This window comes from Bison bison, unplaced genomic scaffold (genome assembly GCF_000754665.1).
Source record: "Bison bison bison isolate TAMUID 2011002044 unplaced genomic scaffold, Bison_UMD1.0 scf7180017864254, whole genome shotgun sequence".
NCBI classification, from domain to species: domain Eukaryota; kingdom Metazoa; phylum Chordata; class Mammalia; order Artiodactyla; family Bovidae; genus Bison; species Bison bison.
In genome coordinates, this window is record NW_011494826.1 from 1,685,684 (window position 1) to 1,690,929 (window position 5,246).

Here is a 5,246-nt window from a genome sequence, read left to right on the forward strand (position 1 = left end):
AAGAATACTGACATGGGTTGCCATTTCCTTCTCCAGGGGATCTTCCCAACCCAGGGATCAAACCCAGGTCTCCCGCATTCCAGGCAGACGCCTTAACCTCTGAGCCACCAGGGAAGCCCAATCCCATAAAATGAAAGGTTATATGCAAAAAGATGTTTGCTACCATATTCTTTGGAATACTGAAAAAATAAAAATAATCTACATGCCCAACAATAGGAAAGTAGTTTAATATGGCAGAAGCATGGATTCTGGAACCATTTAAAAATTATGAAGACCACAAAGAAATAGAAATATTTACTTTATTCATCTCATTCCATAAAGAGGTAATTTAGCACATAGAATGATAATGTATTTTTGTAATTAAAATCAATTAAATAATTATATGGATAAATCTAGAAAATAAAAGAAAAAATAAAATGATTTTAGGAATACTGGAATTGGAAATGACTTTTTCTCTCTCTTTGAGTTCTCTTCATGACAAAGAGATACAATAAAGATTTGTTTAGAATGAACTTTCTTTATTGGGACTGAGAAAGATTTACATGATCCAAGTATCCTTTAATGCATCATGATAACATAGCCAAATTAAAGAGGTCAGAGCCCTCAGCATACACTGAACTGAGGGACACAGCAATGTATACCCATCCCTGGCCTCTCAGAATGTACAAGCTGGTAGAGAAGGCATGACATAAACCTGGATCTCGACACTGCTCCACCTGCAAACTCTTTAACATCCCACCTCAAACCAGGGCTGTTCCCCTCTCAGCTTTCATGCCACCTGCTTATTAACATCATTAGAACTGCCAGTCTGCTGGTCCCTATGCTCTCTTTTGTTCCCACAGCTTGGTTTCATTTTTCTTTGCTATTCTGCTTAAAGATTAAGGCATATCACTGTAGCTACCTTGTCCACAATAAACTGCAATATCTTAGACCTTTATTTCTAATTCATCTGAGCTGAAAGCCCCCATGAGCTGGATGTGTTCACTTGTCTTTGCCCAGCCTGGGTTGCAGGACTTCCCTAGATGAAGCCACCCAACATCCCTTCGTATACCCCTGGCCAGTTTCCTCTCCCGCTCCTGGTGGTCCTGCCTAGTCTCAGGCTTTCCCTTCCATCCCCCCACCCACCAACGCACTTTACTGTACAGAAATTCTTACATGAGAAATTTCTTCCCTCGAGCCAAGCCCAAAGTCTAGCTGCATTCTGCGTCCATCGTTACTCCCTGCCTTCCTGTTTCAGAGGTGACCTGACCCTGCATGTGCTCTCGAACCCAGCACCTCCTGCCTATTCCCACTTTTGTACCATGAGCTTGTTGCCCCTCTCTTCAACTTTGCCTAAACTATGATCATCTTCCTTCAAACCCTTCTCCCCTTCAACTCTTGCCGTCATCTATAAAGAAGCCTTTCCCTTGAGATGGATACATACTCTTCTAAATGATTACCACTTGCCTTTCTCCCCCCCCTCCCCCATACTTCTAAAAGGAGTTGTCCTGCCTTGGCTGTCTCCAAGTCCTCTTTGCCTCATCTGAGATAACCTGACTCCTCCCACTCTACCACCCAAACTGTTCCCACAGAAACTAAATCCAAAGGTGCCTTTTCATTTCATATCTCATTAGAAACCCTCAGCTGTGTTTCACCCTGTTAACCATTCCTTGTCTTGAAATATTCTCTTGACTTTTGGGGACACTCCACTGTGACCTTAGTTATTGGATAGTTATTTGAATGAAAAAACGAATGTCGCCTGAAGAGGGGAAAGCTAGTAAGGCTCTCAGCTCAACAGGAGGGCTCACACTTCAGGGGGGTGGTGGCAGGGCAGTTGTTAGATTTAAAATCCACTAGATTAAGTTTCAGGAACTGAATTCCTTCCTAGAGACTAGTTTTGCGGACTCTATGTCAAGCCAACTGATCACTCAATGATAACAGAGGTGGATGGAACCCATCAAAACGATACAGAGAACTGTTTATTCTTTTAACTCATTGAAGGACAGGTGTAGTGGAGACTGGCTCATACTATAGGAACTTGTGGACAGTGCTGGGATTTCTTCTCTTGAAGATGATCAGGAGTGAGGGAAGTGGAATTCAAGTCAGCTGGGTCTCCCTCAGTCTTCTCTAACAGCTAAAGCTTCCAAACTGCATTCATTCTATTCAATAAGACAGAGTGAATTTTCCATGATTCAAAGATTACTTTTTAATTTTAGTATCATTCTTGTAAAGTATAACCTGGTACTTACGTATATGCTGTCTCATCTATTTTGATTCTTTCTTACTCTTAAGTAATATGTCTTCTATTAGACTGCAAAAGGCTTTGATGTCAAGGGTCCTTTTTAGTCTAATTGTCTTTTGTCTTCTACATTCCCTAGCATAATAAGACTGACACTTGAAAAATGCTAAAAACAAAAATCCCAATTAAAGACCTAAATGTTAGATCAGACACTATAAAACTCTTAGAGGAAAACACAGGTAGAACAGTCTCTGACATAAATCACAGCAAAATCTTTTTTAATCGATCTCGCAGAATAATGGAAATAAAAGTAAAAATAAACAAATGAGATGGACTTAAACTCAAAAGCTTTTGCACAGCAAGAAAAAGTGAAAGTTTCTCAATCGTGTCTGACTCTTTACCACAGACTATATAGTCCATGGAATTCTCCAGGCCAGAATACTGGAGTAGGTACACCTTTTCCTCTCCAGCTAATCTTTCCAACCCAGGGATCAAATTCAGGATCTCCGGCATTGCAGGTGGATTTTTTACCAGCTGAGCCACAAGGGAAGCCCAAAAATACTGGAGTGGGTAGCCTATCCCTTCTCCAGTGGATCTTACCAACCCAGGAACCGAACCAGTGTCTCCTGCATTGCAGGCAGATTCTTTACCAACTGAGCTATCAGGGCAACAAAATAAAAAGACAACCCACAGATTGGGAGAAAGTACTTGCAAATGATGTGACTGATAAGGGATTAGTCTCCAAAATTTACAAACAGCTTATGACATTTAATAGCATCAAAACAAACATTCCACTCAAAAAATGGGCAGAAGACCTGAACAGACAGTTCTCTACAGAGGACGTGCAGATGGCTGATAGGCACATGAAAAGATGTTCAAAATCACTACTTATTTGAGAAATGCAAATCAAAGCTACAATGCGCTATCACCTCACACCAGTTAGAGTGGCTACCGTCAAAAAATCCACAAACCACAAATGCTGGAGAGAGTGTGGAGAGAAGGGAACCCTCCTACACTGTTGGTGGGAATGTAAATTGGTACAGTCACTATGGTGAACAGTATGCACGTTTCTTAAAAACTAAAAATAGAGCCACCATACGACCCTGCAATTCCACTCCTGAGCATGTATCCAGAGAAAAACATGGCCTGAAAAGATACATACACCCCAATATTCATTGCACACTGTTTACAATGACCAAGACATGGAAACAACGTCAATGTCCATCAACAGAGGAATGGATAAAGAAGATGTGGTATATAAATACAGTGGACTATTACTCAGCCATTAAAAAGAATGAAATAAGGCCACTTGCAGCAACACAGATGGATTTAAAGAGTGTCATACTAAGTAAGAGTATCATACTAAGTGAAGTAAGTCAGACAGACAAGGAGAAATATAATATAACATCTTTATATGTGGAATCTAAAAAGAAATGATACAAATGAACTTATAAAACAGAGAGAGACTCACAGAAAACGAACTCATGTTTGCAGTGGGGAAGGGATAGTTAGGGCCTTTGAAAAGGTCATGTACACACTGCTATATTTAAAATGGATAACCAACAAAAACCTATTGTATAGCACACAGAACTCTGCTCAATGTTATGTGCCAGCCTGGATGGGATGGGGTTTGGGAGAGAATGGATACATGTATATGTATGACTGAGTTCCCTTCACTGTTCACCTGAGACTATCACAACATTGTTAATTGGCTATACCCCAGTATAAAATATTTTTGGAGTTAAGAAAAATAAAGAGAAAAGAAAAAATATATATATACAAACGGAAAAAAAAAAATCCTGTTAATTTAGCAAGTATTTGAACTTTCCAAATTTCAATTGACTCCAGAATGTGATACAGTATTCTAGGTGCAGAATTATAATATAGAAAACATTTAAGTTATTTGCATTTTATGAGCGGGAACAGAGGCAGAAACACCTCAATACCTAAGAAGGATTTAGCACAAAGTTGAAATGGCCTGACACCTTCTTGTGTATACTGTACCAACCTAGATATAAAAGATGGAATCCCAAGCAATGTTCAGAACTACTTTGGGTTTTCTTTGCACTAAGTCCTACAAATCCTTGTAGTTCACCTCCTTAGGCCAAAAGTCGTAACATCCTTGACTGTGGATAGCAGCTAGGTCTTTGGGGACTTTGGATTAGGCCTTTTTTTTCTCCCAGTCAGGCAAATAATCTGAAAAGAGAAAGAAATTACATGTAGTCCAGTGCATTTTTCTGTTTGTGCGGTTTCTCCACCAGCTAGAGATATTTAAAGGCCCTGAACCTCTTGCATCTTTAATTCTCTTTTTTAAGTGTCATTTTATTTTTAGAGAACTTTTCACTTTTTTTAGTTCTACAGCCAGATTGGGGCACCTAGCTGGAAAATCATTTCCCTTAAAAAAAAATTGCTAGAATTTGAATGCAGGCATGGAATTCCAAACAGATTTACTACAGTGCAATTCTTCGGACATTAACATTTATTGCTGAAAGATAACTGAAAAGGGTCCTTAAATTAACCTACAAAGACAAAAGGCTCTAGAGACACTTGTCCCGCCTTTTAGATAAAAGGGGATTAATTACCTGTAAACTTCAAGGCTCCAGGACGCACGATGCAATCCCTCAGTGGAACTGTGCTAGAAGCTGTAGCTTCTATGATTTCGGGTAAGACTGGCCCAGGCACTCTGGTCACATAGAAAGCGGAAGGGAAAAAGTACCTGAGCAAGGGAGGAGCCACTCAGAGGCAGTCTGGGGCCGCCACTCACCTCGAGGAGGAGGCGCTGGCGTCCGGAACCACCCGGATCGAGAGGACAAGTGAACCTGGGTCCGCCAGGTGAGGGAAGGGAACGCCCGCCCTACTCACCCCAGAAGAGGCGGGGCGCGGCTAGCGATTACCCGCAGGGGCGGAGCCGGTCGAGCACCTGGGCCGAGGCGGAACTGAGGGGATCCAGCCACCACCAGAAGAACCTGGTACCAAGACTCACCTGTGCGGGGGCCTGAGGCCGGGCCGGTGCCCCGGGAGTAGCCCC